At 46.2% G+C, this 19229-nt stretch overlaps 1 long non-coding RNA gene across 1 annotated transcript in view; it reads left to right on the forward strand.

Annotated features, from left to right (window-relative positions):
• The window catches only part of LOC137571530 (uncharacterized), a 70895-nt gene that overhangs the window by 20844 nt on the left and 30822 nt on the right, over positions 1-19229 (forward strand). The window contains exon 2 of the long non-coding RNA XR_011031368.1: positions 4109-4203. This is a non-coding gene — a long non-coding RNA (uncharacterized lncRNA). The remainder of the gene's footprint in view (positions 1-4108; positions 4204-19229) is intronic.

Here is a 19229-nt window from a genome sequence, read left to right on the forward strand (position 1 = left end):
AGAGGAGAGAGACAGAGGCAGAGTGTCCCCCCCCCCCCCCCCCCCAGGGCTGCAGGATAAAAAAAATCACCCCAGGGTCCGACAAAACAGTCCGAACAGAGTCTATCCCCATGGAAAGTCGCCAGGTGGTAGATCGCTAGTCATCCGGGCTGAGTGGTGGAGCAGGCTGACCGCTGGTCCTCCGGCTGAGTGGTGGGCGACACGAGCCTCGGCAATGGCAGATGACCCTGGTAAAGGCTGGGGGCTGAGGCTGGTATAGACCCACTACCACGTGGGAGGCCCGACAGGAAGTGGCGGTGGTCAGGCCTCCTGCACGCATGGAGTGGCGGTGGCTGAGGGGCTGGCTCAGGGCAGCAGCAGAAAAAGCCCGAACAGCTGATCAGCTGTCGGCCCGCAGGCTGTTTGTGCAGCCTCCACTGACCCGCTGGAGGCCTGCATGGCATCGTCCTCCGTGGCTGGAGTGTGCAGAGGATGGTGGCCTCTCCCCTAGGAGCCATCCTGGTCATCGGGCCTCAATTGCTGCGTGGGGTCGGCGCGGATAGTGTCCCTGATGGTCCGGGGGCAGCGGCGGCAGATCAGTGGAGCTCCGTGCTGGCTAAACTCCATGCTGCACGTGGGCTTCCGAACAGCTGATCCTCTCACTTGCCTTCCCACCCGCGGTCCGTGGCTGTTGCAGGGCCAGACTGACTCCGCCGATGTCCTCCGCCTCTTACCCCAGCATGAGACGAAGCCAGAGGTGAGTGGAGGGAGAGACCTCCTCAAAAAAGAGAAAAAGGTCGGAGCCCTGTGGCCGAGGCGTCCGAGTCCGGCGCCATCTTAGTATGGTGCTTTGAGTCCACCTGGAGCAAAGAATGTGTCTTGACTATACATGTTACAATGTTATAGTATAGTGAAAACTTGCATCATGTTGTGATCAAATGTATACAGTGAAGCATATAGTACATTGAAAGTATGCTTCACTGCCACTGTAAATACACACATTGTCCGGTAAACACACAGCATGCGTTCTGTGAGTTATCCCCACAGAATCTGACCACAACAATATTGACAAAAATAAACATGACCATGATCTAGAGTTTAAGGGGAGGGGGGACACCAAGAGCCCGATAGTGTGATATTGTATAGATGATAATTAATAATGAGTAATATAACAATTTAATACTCACAAACCAGGGTTACCATTAGGCAACCACTGTGAAGGCAGGTGTGGAAATTAACCTGACCCCACTCAGGAAAAAAAGTCGCTCTCTGTAGATGGGAAGAAGATGGGTACAACCCTCCACCAAGGGTGGACTTAGCAATATGTAGAAGCTTTCCAGAGGTGCCAATAGAATAAAAGTCACTTAAACGAGCTTAAAACCGATAGGGCAGTGGTTGGCCTATCCCATCCATGCAGACAAAGCAAACAAAGGAAGGACTGTGGCATCAACAGTCAAACAACAATTTATTTATACTCCACAGTAAAAATAGGCAACGCGTTTCACGGGCTCAATCCCGCTTCATCAGGCCAATCAAAAAGAAGCATACAGCTTATCAGCATCAAAACCTCACTGAGCGCCTCTGTTGTTTGACTGTTGGTGCCACAGTCCTTCCTTTGTTTGCTTTGTCCGCATGGATGGGATAGGCCCACCACTGCCCCATCTGTTTTATGCTCGTTTAAGTGACTATTATTCTATTGGCGCCTCTGGAAAGCTTCTACATATGATCTAGAGTTTAAAGGGAGCATGTGAATAAAATAATGCAGGGCAAGAGTGCTAAGCTTAGTCACCATGTGCTTTGTCACCTGATCTATGTGGTTCTACGGGAGCAGGTGTGCACTTTAAAAAGATGGACAGGCAACATATTCTTTGATCATCTTCTTCAACTGGCCAACAGATCTGTGAATTTGAAATTTCCAATCCCCCTTCTTGGGATTGGCTTTCACCAACAGGAATTCTGATTCATGCAAGACAATCCACTCAATGCTAGTAATGAGGACTAAAGCAAAGACATAAAATGTTTTGCCTTATAATTTCTTAAAGTAATATGTCTTGTGAATTCTGTTTCCATTTCTGTTATTTTTATAAAACAAAGTGAAAAGATCTATCACATATGTCCTACTGACTTAGCCATAGTATGTCCACTCCACAGTCCACTATCAAAAGAACCTAACTTGTCAGCTAACAAGGTTTCTGTAAATGAACCACTACAGCTGATTGCCAATGTGTTAATAAAGTTTTTAATTGAAGGCACATATGAAATGACCACTATGAATAATTCATATGTAAGTTATCTCTCCAAACATCCTTGAAGCCGAGTATGAAGGATGAGTTATGGCTCTGCTGCTAGGGAAGACTTTGGTCTCAAGTCTTGCAGAATTGTTCCGATTGCATCTTAATGAGGCAATTATAAAGTCCTAGTACAATGTAAATGTGTTTTTTTTTAACTTTACAGTGGACATACAGCGTAATGTCCAGGTAGCTCAGCGAGGTAGGAAATGTTCTACATGGTGGGAAATTATTTCCAAATTGTTGCTTTAAAAAGCCAATTAAGTCAGTGAATATGCTGATAATACACAGAGCAGGGGGATTAGCTGGGGTCAGCTGATTAGAATAAAGAGAGAGTTGGCACAAGTGATGCTGGCATTAGCAAATTCAGCTGGTATACTGGTAGAAAAAGCTCCATAGCAGAAAATACCATTAAGGAACGATGTAAAAGTTGTTCAAGGGAACCTGAACCAAGTGAAATTATTTAAAATAAACACGATGTACCTGCAAATGAATAGTACATACTTACCTCACCGTCAGTTCCTCTCAGAAGCTCTGACAAGATTTTGTCAGAACTGAAATATATCAGTTGCTTTCAGTTATAGATCAGTTGCTGTCAGTTATAACTGAAAGGACAACTGATGTGCAAGTTAATGTCCATGTTTCCCTATGGTGCAAGTGGGCAACATTACAGTTTAACAGAGTGCTGAACCAGAAGCTATTACGGGGTCATCACCATTTTTCAAATGGAGGCCGGTGAATTCAATTGATCACAGTGGACAAACACTGCACAGGAGGTATGTATGACGTGTGAATATTTATTTAGATTTTTAATTTTCAGTTCATGTTTGCTTTAAGGTATACTAATCTATATCATGACTGCAAGCTCCACCCCGCATGTCAGTAAAAAACTGAACTGTAAATAATACTGTATACAACACATGGTAGATTTCTACCCTCTAGAACAGGCATGGGCAAACTCGGCCCTCCAGCTGTTATGGAACTACAAGTCCCACAATGCATTTGCCTTTATGAGTCATGACCGTGGCTGTAAGATTCCTGCAATGCATTGTGGGACTTGTAGTTCCTTAACAGCTGGAGGGCCAAGTTTGCCCATGCCTGCTCTAGAATGTCCCACTATCCTCTATGCTTACAATCATAGGGTTTTTATCCTAGTGTTTCCTGTTTCTGTGGTACGTTACGAAATGAACATGTATCAGTATTGCTGATGTTTTAAACCACATATGAACTATATACTTTGGCCTCGATTCATAAAGCATTCCCGCATTCGGAAATGCTGAAAACGGCTCACTTTACTGACCACACAGCAAAATCTGTATTCATAAAGGCTTTTTCCGCATGAAAAGCCGACATTCGCGAGCAGAGTGATAAATCACCGCCTTGCGCGGTGATTATCATAGCAAAAGTAGCAAGTAGTCAATTCATAAAGATTAGAGGTAGCGGTATGCGGACGGGTATTACCGCTACCTCTGATGTGGCGAGAAGCGTGCGGAATACAGTGCAGTGAATGGGACAGACCTCCCAAGCAGCTGCAGAGAGAACACCGCACGGAGGGACTCCGCCTCCTTCTACTGTTTCCGCATGTCTCCCGACAGCCTTATGCCTGCCTACAGCGGAATATCTCCGCACGCCTGTGACAACTAGCAACATTTTTATGAATTACCACCCTGAAGGCGGAAATACCGCCAGCGGTGTTTCCCCGCTCCACTTTACCTTACCGACAGCACTTTTATGAATCGAGGCCAATATGTATTTAGTACGTATGTTCTAAGATGTTCTTATTTTACTGTTAGTTGAACTTACTTGCATATCTGTGCTCCTCACTATTGTCTTCTGTACAGTGCTACAGAAGATGTTCATCAATCAACCAATCAGGTGATCGAAAACCCAGAGCAGTGGGTGGAGTCAGAGGAGAGCCAATCCAGCGTCCAGACAGGTAAATATGAAAGCTCTGCCTGTGCCTGCTCTGCATTGTATCCTGCTGGGGGAGGCCCCCGTGGGGAGGGGCATTAAAACATTGTGGCTTTGTTGAAAAAAATGGCCGCCAAAAGGTTAAGTACTAATAAGCAATGCACATTTACACCTGCATACACGATAAAGATGGTATCTGATTTACAAAATGTCAGTTTTCAATGAGTGTTAACTTCCCTAGGCTGAACCAGACCTTTGCACCAGACTAATCTGATTTGAAAGGTAATGACTGATACCAGGCAGGTCAATAATTAATACAAACTAATTTCTAATATACACAAAGATGCATATGCATACACAAATACACATAGATGTACATGCCTAGCAGGGGCGTAGCAATAGGGGGTGCAGAGGTAGCGATCGCATCGGGGCCCTTGGGCCAGAGGGGCCCCTGAAGGGCCCTCCTTCAACTACAGTATTAGCTCTCTGTTGGTCCAATGCTCATAATAATCACTTCTATAGATGCTTTGAACAGTGGTAATCATTAACAAGCTATTCCCCATCCCCTTCTTGCACCTCTAACACTGTAGCTGCCATTGGCAGGTTTTGGTGCGCCGTATCAATTGCTATGTATAGAATGTTTGGGGGGCCCCATTGTAAAACTTGCATCAGGGCCCACAGCTCCTTAACTACGCCACTGATGCCTAGATACACACACATTGGCATATAAGCACATGTATGCCAATATACAGTATATTCTGCCTACACATACACACATGCATACTTATACACATGTACAGAGAAACGTATGCATCCATATCCATAGACACACAGTATCAGTGAATATGGAGTTAAGTGAAACACGACAGAAGAGGCTACACTTTACCAGCCCCTACATGTCTGTCTCCTTTGCAACATGATCTCTCGCCATGCAGTGCCACAACTGTTTTTTTTTTTAAAGGCGAACTTTATTGTGCTTTTAGTTTCTACCACCTCTTTCCCCTCCTAACAGTACTTCAAGAATCCACATTCCTGAGCATCAGCAGACATGTCACCAGCAGTGAGGGGTGCAAGGCAGTATCCTGAGATCTCTCCTCTGCTGAACTGTTCCTATGGTGTCCAAGTGTATTGAGTAAGGAAGCAGACTCTGTGGCCTGCTCCCTCCTCCCACCTCCCACCTGATGAACCCCTGCACAGTATGCGAGCAATAGAAACTGCGCAATAACAGGTTGCGATGTAATCTAGGTGGCACTCAAGGCGCATGCCTAGTTGGCCTCTGCTTAGGAAAAGCCCCAACGACCAGGACACTCACTTTATGAATTTATGTTTATGCTTTCTGGGTTTGCATAGATTTTCCATGGATGCTGTGATTTCCTCCTAAAAAATCTAAATGATACTAGTAGATGAATTGTTTTACTCTGATACAGTACCATATCCTAAACTAAGGCAGGGACATAAGGCTGTGAGTTCACCTGAGGTTCTGCAGGTTATGTTTTGTATTTTCATTGAGACTCACTCTTGAGAAAACCGGCGTGTCCGGTGAAACCAGTCGACACGTGTGACAGCCCCTCACTGCACGTTTTGGATGTGCTGCTACAGTGACTGAACAGTGGGACCGTGGTGACTTTTACGCCAACTGGGACTACATCTACCTTATTAAGGCAGCCGAGAGTACAACATGGAGCTTTTATAACTGCAAGGCGAGACGTCGCCAGAGCGGTGAAGCAAGGTCTGTTTACAATTTACTGGAAGCATCCAGCGATTCCACTGCGAAAGGGTGGCAAACATGGTGAGACCGTTCTAATTGTTTTTTGGCTCTGGTATTCTCATGGCTTTATACAAAAAGGCACAGTTGGCAGGCAGCATATGGACAATAATTCGTGAATTTTACACCAGCTAAGGCCGTTTATATGGTGATTTGTGCATTATAGCAGAATAGGCACACAGTACACGGACTGGTCGCTGGTAGTACCCTATTAGAGGGCATTTTATTATGGGGGTGAGGAGGTGTGTTTTATAGGTATGAATAATAAAAGTTATTTTTTATATGGCAGTTATCTGTGCTGTGGCATCGTTTTTGTAGATTTTGAACCCTGAATTCCATCCCTTTATTACAATGAATTTTGCTTAGACTATGGGTTTTTCAGGTTTTGATCAATATACCAATATGTATTAATATGTATTTTCATTGTTAAAGTGGACCTGAACTCTTGCACTGGACCGATGGAAAACATATAGAAATGCATTGTATGTATTTAGAGAGTTTGGCCTGTCTAAGGCTCAACACACACCATACAATCTTGGTTGTTCAATCTTACCACTTTCATGTAGTATAAGAGCTTATCCAATCAATCATTCAAGGTATTTTCAATCTGTTGGCCCTTATACTACATAGATTTGGTAAATCTGTACAACCAAGATTGTATGGTGTGTGTTGAGCTTAAGGCCTCTTTTCCACGAACAGTTGCATTGTGCACTAAGCAAGCAGTTACCAGGCAGCAGTGAGCAGCAGATACACAGCAGTGAGCAGTTACCAGGCAGCAGCAAGCAGTTGTGACAGTTTAAGGCTATTCATTGCCTATCAAACGTCCGTGGAAAGGAGGCCTAATCCCTCCTTATCTGTGACTAATCACAAGTTGTAAGTTGATCCCTTAGCTGTGTCTACTGACTGTCCCTGCAAAGAGCTCATTTGTAAACACAGGATGTTAACAATATGTCTGCTTCCATGAAAGAAGTAAATACACACTGCAGATTTACTGCAGGATTTATATCAGCTGTAACAAAGAAATGTTTTTTTTCTTTAAAGGTTATTATGCTGTTGCTAATCTTTTAGAGCAGAGATGAAGTTCTGAGTTCACGTCTGCTTTAAGAAATGCTTCTATAAATGTGTAAATGTGTAGTTACTTTGTGTTTGGTCTTAAATAATTTGCTTTTAATGTGTTCTGTTAGTATAAAAATTAAAAAAAAACGCTTGTCCCACTTCAGCGGTAATCATTTGCAGCTCAGACTCCAGCTGTCTGGATTGTGCAGGAGAAATAAGATAACTAAATATACACTGACTATTGTGGTTACACTGTGACCATAATTTCCAGCCCATATATTTATTATCAACCAGCTGCAGGAGTTATTTTTGTCCTATGGGAGCTTGCGAGAAGATTAGGTTTTAAAGTGCCTGATTTGCAATTAATTTTCAGGCTATGATCAGTTTAAAATGCACAGCCTTTCATTCGGTCATAATGCTGGCAGTACATTGTGAACTGGGCGTAAAAATGGCTGGATGTTAAATGTATATGTTACGGCCAGAACCCGAAGTTTGGCCACTTCTAGTTCTGGCCGGCCACTTCGGGTTCTGGCCGGCCAATGTGCGAAGTGGCCGCTGCGCTGCGGCCAATGTGAGGAATGGAATGAATCCTGTAACATTCATGTATATTCTGGCCCCAGCGCAGCGGCCAAACCTATCGCAACTTAGTTATTTTAATGAAATTAAGCCGGCGGCTTTTTCTCTGCCTCTTTCTCTCTCCTCCCCCCCGCCTCTCTCTCCTTCTCTTATTATTGGCAGCACTACGTGTCCCCCTCCAGAGTCGTTCGTCGCACCAGGGAAGCCTGCCGTTCCTGCAGAGCGGGGTGCTGGCAGAAGCGATGTCTGCAGCCTCCCCGCTCTGCTCTCCCTGGCGCGACGAACGACTCTGAAGGGGGGACACGAGTGCTGCCCATAATAAGAGAAGGAGAGAGAGGCGGGGAGAGGAAGGAGAGAGAGAGAGGCAGAGAAAAAGCCGGCGGCTTCATCTGTTTCATTGCCGCCGGCTTAATTTCATTAAAATAACTAAGTTGCGATAGGTTTGGCCGCTGCGCTGCGGTCAGAAGATACATGAATGTTACAGGATTCATTCCATTCCTCACATTGGCCGCAGCGCAGCGGCCACTTCGCGCATTGGCCGGCCAGAACCCGAAGTGGCCGGCCAGAACTAGAAGTGGCCAAACTTCGGGTTCTGGCCGTAACATATACATCAATTCTCACTATGCAGTGGATATGTTAGACAGCTACAGAGGATAGCTTGGCTCAGATGGTATTCTGAATACTTTCATTGTAGATCAAACTCATGTGACCTTTGTGTTTGCAAGTATGAACGAGCCCTTGGCACATACACCTGAGAAACAGGAATTCTTTCTGGATGATGAGCTACTGACGTGTTGACGATTCTTGTCCAAACAAGTCACTATAAAGATAACTGATGCACTAAAGAGATAGTTTTTTTTTATCAATAGTTCCTAGCTGTCATTTTCACAGTTCAACTTGAGAATGTGAAAAAAGACCAATGTGTTCTAGGCCAGTGTTTCTCAACATTTTATTGGTATGTACCCCTTTTAACACCCTGTACTGACCAAGTACCCCCTAGCATAGTAAACATTATCACAAGTACCCCTTGACAAATATATATTTAATCATAGTACATGATAATTGGTTCTAAACAATTTCCAAGCATTTACTATTGCTTTTAATCAGCTAAAATACAAATTTGGAGTTGTTTATATAAGATTTGTAATTTTCTAAAACGCTAAATGTGTTATTCTTGGCTAAGTATATGAAGCCAGAGTACCCCCTGGAACCATCAGAAGTACCCCCTGGGGTACGCGTACCACACGTTGAGAACCTAGGTTCTAGGCTACCTAAGCAGTATACAGTATCTGAGTAGATGCTAACCCAATGGGAATGCTTTATTTTAAGAATAGTATCATCATAAACAGGCACGTGCAGAGGGGGGTGCTCTGGGTGCCCAGGCACCCCCTCCTTTTCCAAATCTTAAAAAAAGGCCCCTCTGGCCACGCAAAATAAGCCCCGCCCCATCTGTGATAAGCCCCGCCCACCCGCGGGAAGCCCCGGCTCCCCCTGGGCCATTTTGAAATGAAGTGTGGCTATTCCATCAGCAGCACCCACAACGACCTCTCCATCCCCCAAGACCCACAGTGGCCTCCCCCCAAGCACCCACAGTGACCTCCCTTTCCTCCAGCACTTATACTGACCTCTACCTTCCACAGAACCCACAGTTACTTCTCCCCCTCACCCCAGTACCCACAGTGACCTACCCTTCCCCCAGCATCCACACTGATCTCTACCTCCCCCAGCAACCACACTGACCTCTACTTCTCCTAGCAGCAACTATGCAATTCATAGCAGCACCCACAGTGACCTCCCACCCCCTGCACCCACAGTAATTCCACCAATATCCAGTTTGGACTAAAGAGGTGCCATACAGGAATCCTAGTGTAACCAGCCCCACAGCTTTGTGGGAGCAGGTAAGATAGTGTCTCTCTGACAGCAGTGACCTCTCCCTCCCCCAGCATTCACAGTGACCTCTCCCTCCCCCAGCACCCACACTGACCCCTCCCTCCTCCAGCACCTACATTGACTTTCCCTCCCTCCAGCAGCATCCTTCCTGTCCCCAGCAGCACCCACAGTGACCTCCTCCAGCACCTAAACTGACCTCTCCCTCCCCCAGCAGCCCCAATGACTTCCCCTTCCTGCAACACCCACACTGACCTCTACTTCTCCCAACATCCACCCCTTCCCCCCATAACTGGCACCTAGTACTCACACTCACATGACCTCAAGTACCTGCACCCAGGCCTGACATTGCACCCAGTACTCACACCTGTACACATCCTCTACATGGCACCCATTGTCTGCACCAAACAACCACTTAATCAGTACCCACACCCAAAGTATCTGCATTCAAAGCCAATGTGACGCCCAAGGCCACCCATAGCCAGCACCCGGTACAGTATTCACACCCATGTCACATCCAGTACCTGCACTACACACCCACATGACATCCAGTACATGCACCCAGATCTCACATGGCACTAAGTACTTGCAATCAACACCCGCATGACACCCGATACCCACCCATAGCCAGAACCCACATGACACTCGGTACTCATACCCAAAACCCGCATGGCACCCAGCATCTGCATTCAGCACCCACATGACAACCAATACCCCCTAGCCAGAAACGAGGAGGGGTGGGTGTGCGGAGGAAGGGGGGGGGGAGGGAGGAGCGCGTTGCAAGGACTCTTCTTTAAATTTGAGCACCCCCCACTTAAGGACCCTCTGCACGGCCCTGATCATAAACTAAAAGGGCCCATACATCGTCCAGTTTCAGCCATCGATCGATCTATTCAAACGAATCGATCAATCGGCCACAAATCGATGCACAATCGATTTACGGCCGATTTTGATTGATTTAGATCGATTTGATCTATCTGCCAGGATGGAAAATCTAGGTCGATGTGCTGCTGGCAGCAGATAGATGGCCCATAAAGTTGCATTGGATCTAATGGTGCAATAATGCATTTAGATCGATTTTTCAATAGATTTCCAATAGCTTTTCATTCTACACTAAAATGATTGCCCGTCAAAATACAGTAGATTCAATCACTGTGATCGAATCTGCTGTGAATTTGTTAACGGAAATGTTGACTTGGACAGATTGACTAAATCAAATGATTTCAGGTGGAAATCAATCGATTCAGTCGATCTGCCCAGGTGGAAAATTTAACTCGTTCGCTGGTGGGTTGGGAGCGCGTCGTTTGATATGGCGATGACCGACGCAGCAATACATCACCTGTCTGCCGGTGCAAGTCTCGGGGGTCCCCACAGTCTCTCACTTTTTCTGGTGTCTTCACCGTCTCATCACTTCCTGTTCTGTCCTGTGAGAAGGCAAAAGTTCAGACAGTGGAGGTCGCTCTGCTGTTTGAACTTCCGCTTGTCACAGGACGGGACTAGAAGTGAAGAGAAGATGGAGGAGGACACTGGAAGAAGTAATAAAGCAAGAATAATGATAGAGGCGCTTGATCCAGAATTTGACCTATTACTGTGTTTCTCCTTTCTGATTGCCTGATGAAGCGGGAGCTTTGCCCCTGAAACGCGTTGCATACCTGGAGAATCCCCAATAAATGTTACTGTTATAAAATAACAGCGTATTGGCTGGTCTATTTTTTACCTGAGAGGTGTGTCCACCTACACCCCTCCTTTTAAGCGGATTTTAATTTTTTTATACTTATAGGCGCCTCTGTTATTCTTGCTTTATTACTCTACAGTCCACCCTGGGTGGAGGGGTGTTTTTTCCCCATTTTTCTATCTACAGAGAGCGACTTTTTAATGCCTGAGTGGGGTCAGGCTCCAATTGTCCCCACCTGCAGTTACAGTGGTTGCCTTTGCGGTAACCCAGACTTGTGAGTACATCTACCATTTACTTTCATTTCATCTCCATTTGATTATTAACATACTACACCATATTGGGCTCTCGGTCTCTTTGTTTTATTTGTTTTTTCAAAGCTACTGGAAGAACGGACAGCATAGACCCGGGGACTCGCGCCGGCGGACAGGTGATATATTGCTGCTGGCAGGGGGAGGCGAGGCAGGTGGCATCGGCAGATCCATAGGTTGTGAATCGATTTCATGCTGAAATCGATTCAAAATCTGTGTGCAGTGTATGGGCAGCCATTATATTCCTCTCTGATCAGAATCAATGAGAGAGGGATGTATCTGTTGGTTGATATGGTGGCAATTGACCTGTGTGTGGCAGTCTTTAGTCTCATCACAGTCCAAACAAGAGAAAAAGGGCATTGAAATCTACACTTAGGCCTAGTGCACACCAGAGCGGTTCTGCTGCGGTTTGCGATCCGCTTGCGGGTGCGGATCCACTAGGGTAATGTATTTCAATGGGCTGGTGCACACCAGAGTGGGAGGCATTTTGCAGAAACGCATACTCCCGGGCTGCTGCAGATTTTGGATTGCGGATGCGTTTCTGCCTCAATGTTAAGTATAGGAAAAACGCAAACCGCTCTGAAAAACGGCACTTCAGAGCGGTTTGCCAGGCGTTTTTTGTTACAGTAGCTGTTCAGTAACAGCTTTACTGTAACAATACATGAAATCTACTACACCAAAACCGCTACACAAAACCGCAAAATGCTAGCTGAAACGCTACAGAAAAAGAAGAAAAAGCGTTTCAAAAATCTGCTAGCATTTTGCGGATCTGCTAGCGGTTTTTGGTGTGCACCAGGCCTATGTCTCATCACAGACCTGGAACAGAATCACTTTCAAATTTTGGCTGAAATTAAACAGCCTATTCTTATTAGTTAAGTTCGCATTAGCTTGTAATTTAAAAAAATCACAGTTAAAGTACATCTGAACATAGCGGGATATGGTGGCAGCCATATGTACCCCTTATTTTTCATAAGATGCTCTGGACTATAATAAGCACCTAGGTTTATGGGGCAAAAACCAGGGAAAAAATATATACTAAACCTGGTGCATCCATCATGGTCTAGGAGCATCTTGTAGATGTTATCCCCCAATTATTGTGTCTTACTGTGTCCCCCATGTATGTCCTTCTGTCCCCCATGTGTGTCCTTCTTGTCCCCCATGCATTTTCACAATGTTAAAAATATATCTAGCATTATAACCACATAACCAATACTTATGGAAAGAGAGAAGTGGCATCTCCCTAGTTGGCTACTACTGAACTGAATTCCAAAAACAAGTCAGAATGTTTGGGATTTAGATCCTTAGGAAGAATGTCTTTCGGGGGAGTAAACCACTTTTGACATCAGATTCCAGAGAAGGACAATATTCTCCACAATTTCCAAATGAAGCATGAGGTTGGCCAGTCATTGCAAGGTCACACTAAATTTCTATACTTTATCACACAAAGTGTGAGGATCCGCTTGGCTGCCTGCGGAGGCAGGCAGCTTTTTGACCACTGTTCTGGTCTGCATTCTGCAGGTCTCTGGAAGAGAGACCTTTTGTCAGTTTTGCAGCTTGCTGCTGAGGAATTTGCATACGTTTGTCATGCAGATTGCCTAGCCACATCCTTTGTAGGCTTGCTCTATATATACCATGTGATATCACAGACCTGTGCTGGTCATAAGGGTTAGTCCTGTGAAACATTCCTGGAGTGTCAGCCTTGCTGATTGTTTGAAGATTAGCCTAGAGTAATTCCTGGGACTGCACTAGGTAGGTTCCCTAGTGCAGTTAGGATTGCATATCTGTTTTGTTTGTCTGTTGCGATTATCCTGTCCCAGCGGTGGTCGACAGGAGATCGTTCTGATCTTTGTTCTTGGAGTATAGCTGGAGCAGCGGTTGCTACCAGCTATCTCATCTGTTCTGTCCTGCCTGGATCGCACTCGCCTTGTGCTAGTGCTGTGGATCCTTCTGTTCTGTCTTCCTGGATCGCAATAGCATCTTGCGCTAGTGCTGTGGATCCTATCTCTCACTTATTCCTGTTTTCGTGTATCTGTCTTGTCTGCTACGAACACTTGCTGGAGGCTCGGTGAGGTAACCGTTAAGCAAGCGCTCGCGTCCTCTGTTTTATGTTTGTCTGTCGGTGGTTAGTTAGGCGTGCTTGTCTCTGTTGTGCTTAACACACGGAGACCGCGCATAAACGCGTGCACTGTTGCGAATGAGTGCGGTGTTCGCGTTTAGTTAGCGTTTGTTATTTTCCTTATCTCCTCTTTGTATATTTGCTGTGCCTTTGCTAGTCTCGTGCTCTGCCTTGCTGTAGCCTTGTGTCACCTCTGGCAATCGCCTCTCTCGCGATTGTGTTCCTACTTCATATCTGCTGTTGTGTATGCTCCGTCGCGGGTTGACGACTAGTTTGGTGCACACACATACAATCTGTCCCTTTGCTCAATCTCATTCGCAATCGCTTCTCAGGCGATTGCGTTCTCACTCGGTGTCCTTTGTTGTGTGTCCGCCGTCGCAGGTGGCGGCTAGATTGGTGGACATACATACATTCCTCATGTGTGCTTATTCAGTCTTGTGTCGCTGTTAGCAATCGCCATCTCTGGCGATTGCCTTCTCACCTGTATCTTCCTGGTTGTGTGTTCATCGTCGCAGGGTGGCGACTGGATTGGTGAACACACATACCCTCTGTCGCTTTGATCTCTCTCTTTCAGGGCTATCTTGCCCTGCGTTTCTTCCCTTCGTACAATTCCTGTCTGGCGTCTGTGGCAGGGCAGAGGAGCTGTTCCTCTGCACTCCACAGCTCCACCTGTCGACAGGAATTTCCCTCTACAGGTGCATTGCACCTTTTGCTGGGTTTCCTCAAATTATACGCTTGTGGAGGATTTCCGCAGTGTCAGCGCACGTCTTGTGCGCTGATCACGGAGAGAATTCCTCAATCATTACAGTATGACCAGCCAAACCGAAATTCCCAGTGTAGAGGGAATTTCCGATTTGTACGATTTGGTCAAATATCGGTCCTGTGTCTTTAAGAGGTTTAAGATACTGGACTCTGAAACCAGAGATTAGTTTTTTCCTGCAGTGCATGATGCTGATCAGATTAGCTTATGCAACATTTCTCTGTCATTATCAGATGTTAATGAGTTGGTGCTTGCAGGCCAATTTGCTGATTTGGCTTGTCAGCCAAAAGATTCGTTGCCCATAGCAACCACAAATAAAGAGGTTATTTCTGTCAAGTCTGAAATGTGCAAAACCATTCAGTATGATAATGAGGTTTACAATGATGTTGCTCAGTCTCCGGGTTTTTTGCCTCAATCCAAAGCTTATGTGGATCCTATTATAGGTAGGATCGCACACTATATTAAAGCAGTTAAAAAATCTGTTCTTGTTCCTGAACTCCACCCATATGGAGATTATCTGGATACTGGCTTGTTTGAACCTCCATTTGCCTCATGGGACATTGGGGCCTTGATGGAGGAATTTGATTTTGATTGGAAAGCCTTTTGCGATTTTTACATCGCAAAAAGCGAAGATGTCTTGAATGATTGTCTCGATTCTATGTACCTTTTGATTGATTCCGATGAATGTGACGAGGGTGATGTGGATCTGGTGATTTATGTATGGCAGACGATTTTGGATGAGTTGCACACACACCAATCAATTGATTCCAATAAAGAGACATCGTTGTCGGATGATTGTTCCTGCCTTTCTGGGGTAAAGCATGTGAGTCTTGACATTGTGCGATCTGAAATGAGTGGGTGTGCCACTGTGGTTGATTCCTGTGCGAATCCTGGAGGATTCTCTCCTGACTGCGTGCAGTTTGAATCTGTGCGATCTGATGCCTGTTTCTCGGATGTTCCTGCAGATTGTGATCGGCATGGATGTGCCAGTTTTCTCAAGGATGTGTGGGACCCCTTTTCATTTAGAGACAAATCTTTAAGATCTTCCATCTGTGATCCTGCTATAGGGAAAATTCCTAAATTATGCAGCATCAAAAGTAAAATTAATATGTCTAATAAAGTTTTTCCTGATGTTGTCGCTATTTCTACTGCAAATGCGTCTTTGTCTCGCCCTGTTCACACCTGTAAGGGCCCGTTGCCTGGTGACAGTTGCTCCAGTGTTTCTGTCCTGAACGCCTTACAGTCTGCCCCGCAGATCGCGGAGGTTTGCGCTATGGAAGCGTCAGTTTCACAACCTAAAGCGATTTTTGATTCGCAAGTTTTGCGTTCTGACTCCTCGAATTTGACATTGTTAGCCGAATCTAAGAGTGAGACAGCGCTTCGGTTTTGCGAATCTGATGCTGAAGCTTCTTTGCTTTGCCTAGAGAAGCTTTCTCTGAATCTGCCCTGTACCATGAATGAAAACATGATCTCCACTCGCACTGACATTTGTGAGTCCCTTTCTTGTTCTGAGGAAAATGCTGATTCTGCACCCTGTACTCTGGATGAGTTAATATGGCCTTGTTTAGAGTCTCCTGCAGTGTCCCTAGAGGCTCGTCTAGGTATTGCTACTATACTCACCTGTTTTTCTGCAGTTTTTGAATTGCAAGCTAGTTTGACTGCTACGCAGAATTCTGGGTGCACTGAGATTAAAGTTAGGGAGTCAGTCTGTGTTCCAGTAAATATTCCTGTACATTCCGCTCATGATGATGAAATTCATTCTCAGTTTATGGTGGAACCTTCCATGTGACATATGCCCTGTCCACAAAATAAAGTTCCAGTTTTGCCCTGTAACATGGATAGTTCAGAATCCTTCTTAGAAAACTTGGAAAATGATGTTCCTGAGGTCTTGTCTGATGTCCTGGAGACCTCCGAGTTCCTCCCAAAGGGTGCAGAACTTGTAGGGGATGTCTCCTGCCCCCCAAGTCCTTCTGAGGTGTTGCCCACTTCAGTAGGCATTGCTGTTGTGTTGACTACCTTTGCAGCTCTGGTGGAGCTTCACTCATATGTAGTCAATGATGATATTATTGTCACAGAGATTTGTAGGTTTGAGTCCAAGCCTTCTTTTGAAAGTCCAGTGCTTGAGACCACTGCTCGTGATGATTCTCTGCCCGGTTCTGGTTTTGGTCTTGTCGTGACGGACTCTGAGGTTGGCAGTTCCTCGACATGTCCTAAGGTTCCCCTTGGGCTAGTGTACCCCGATGTGTTCTGTGACCCAGAAAGCCCAAGTGTGTCTCGGTTGCCAGCCTGCTCAGATGCTTCCTCGGTGGAAACCTGTTCTGATGTTGCCTGCCTGCCTGCATGCCCAGAGGTGGTCCCAGGGTCTTGATTCTTGTCCTGGTAATTCTGAATCCGGAATTGTCATTGGTTCCATAGGGGTTCTTGATAGTTCTCCGTGTGAGCCTGGTGATCGTTCTGCCCTCCTGGGATCTCTGCGGAGCTTCAAAGTGTTCTGGGAGATCCTGGGAGAAATATTTCCTGGTACCTTGAATGAGATCAGCAGTGGGTGCTTTGTGGAAAGGGACACTTCGAATGGGTATTGTGGCAGGTTTGGTATTTTTGGACGGTCCTTGGAAGGTGGTGGGCATGGCTCGGTGGGTGTCGATGGCTTCTTCTCTGGCATTCACAGTCCTGATGGGTGTTACACTGAGACTTGTGGTACTGATGGGCATGTTTCGGTGGCTTCTCCTTCCGATGAGGTCGGTTTCAGGTGGGCTGACTCTGGAATTGGGCCTTGTCGGGCTGTCCTGACCTTCATGAGTCTTCAGTTAGAGTCTTTTGCAAATATCAGGTTATGGGCTCGTCTGGAGTCCGACCCTAGAGGGGGGGGTACTGTGAGGATCCGCTCGGCTGCCTGCGCAGGCAGGCAGCTTTTTGACCACTGTTCAGGTCTGCATTCTGCAGGTCTCTGGAAGAGAGACCTTTTGTCAGTTTTGCAGCTTGCTGCTGAGGAATTTGCATACGTTTGTCATGCAGATTGCCTAGCCACATCCTTTGTATGCTTGCTCTATATTTACCATGTGATATCACAGACCTGTGCTGGTCATAAGGGTTAGTCCTGTGAAACATTCCTGGAGTGTCAGCCTTGCTGATTGTTTGAAGATTAGCCTAGAGTAATTCCTGGGACTGCACTAGGCAGGTTCCCTAGTGCAGTTAGGATTGCATATCTGTTTTGTTTGTTTGTTGCGATTGTCCTGTCCCAGCGGTGGTCGACAGAAGATCGTTCTGATCTTTGTTCTTGGAGTATAGCTGGAGCAGCGGTTGCTACCAGCTATCTCATCTGTTCTGTCCTGCCTGGATCGCACTCTCCTTGCGCTAGTGCTGTGGATCCTTCTGTTCTGTCTTCCTGGATCACAATAGCCTCTTGCGCTAGTGCTGTGGATCCTATCTCTCACTTATTCCTGTTTTTGTGTATCTGTCTTGTCTGCTACGAACGCTTGCTGGAGGCTCGGTGAGGTAACCGTTAAGCAAGCGCTCGCGTCCTCTGTTTTATGTTTGTCTGTCGGTGGTTAGTTAGGCGTGCTTGTCTCTGTTGTGCTTAACACGCGGAGACCGCACATAAACGCGTGCACTGTTGCGAATGAGTGCGGTGTTCGCGTTTAGTTAGCGTTTGTTATTTTCCTTATCTCCTCATTGTATATTTGCTGTGCCTTTGCTAGTCTCGTGCTCTGCCTTGCTGTAGCCTTGTGTCACCTCTGGCAATCGCCTCTCTCGCGATTGTGTTCCTACTTCATATCTGCTGTTGTGTATGCTCCGTCGCGGGTTGACGACTAGTTTGGTGCACACACATACAATCTGTCCCTTTGCTCAATCTCATTCGCAATCGCTTCTCAGGCGATTGCGTTCTCACTCGGTGTCCTTTGTTGTGTGTCCGCCGTCGCAGGTGGCGGCTAGATTGGTGGACATACATACATTCCTCATCTGTGCTTATTCAGTCTTGTGTCGCTGTTAGCAATCGCCATCTCTGGCGATTGCCTTCTCACCTGTATCTTCCTGGTTGTGTGTTCATCGTCGCAGGGTGGCGACTGGATTGGTGAACACACATACCCTCTGTCGCTTTGATCTCTCTCTTTCAGGGCTATCTTGCCCTGCGTTTCTTCCCTTCGTACAATTCCTGTCTGGCGTGCGTGGCAGGGCAGAGGAGTTGTTCCTCTGCACTCCACAGCTCCACCTGTCGACAGGAATTTCCCTCTACAGGTGCATTGCACCTTTTGCTGGGTTTCCTCAAATTATACGCTTGTGGAGGATTTCCGCAGTGTCAGCGCACGTCTTGTGCGCTGATCACGGAGAGAATTCCACAATCGTTACACAAAGTTATGGAGCAATACAGTATGGCATTGTGATCTTAAATGGTTACTTAGTAAGCCTGATAATGTCTTTGCAATTTCCTCCTTGATCTTTTTAGCACTGTCAGTTTGATGCTGTGTGTTTGAGCTATGATCAGTCAAACTAGGTGACTGCAACTTAACCCTCCACAAAGTACAAAAACTCCTTCAACCAGCTAAATCTTCAATTATTCTCCTCTGTGCCCAAATAAGTTTTTTTCTCCAAAACTAAATTTACTATATTTTTTATTTAATATGAGGGTCCAGGCTTGCTTTAAAGAGAGCCCAAGGTTGGCTCATGAAATGAAAAAACAACTAGGCTACCTGATCCGGGGGGCTGAACGGATCAGGTAGCCTCCAAAACTGCCGCTCCCCGCCTCTCCTGTGGCAGTGGCCCACTTTCACATTCTTGACCTCTGGGTCACGATGCTGGAATGAGAGATTCATTCTCTCATTCACAGCGTGCAAGGAGAGCGGCAGGGGGTGCGGCCAGGGAGAGAGAGCGCCCAATGGCAGCTCTGGAAACCCTGCAGGAACGGCGGGC

This window comes from Hyperolius riggenbachi, chromosome 4, assembly GCF_040937935.1.
Source record: "Hyperolius riggenbachi isolate aHypRig1 chromosome 4, aHypRig1.pri, whole genome shotgun sequence".
NCBI classification, from domain to species: Eukaryota; Metazoa; Chordata; class Amphibia; order Anura; family Hyperoliidae; genus Hyperolius; species Hyperolius riggenbachi.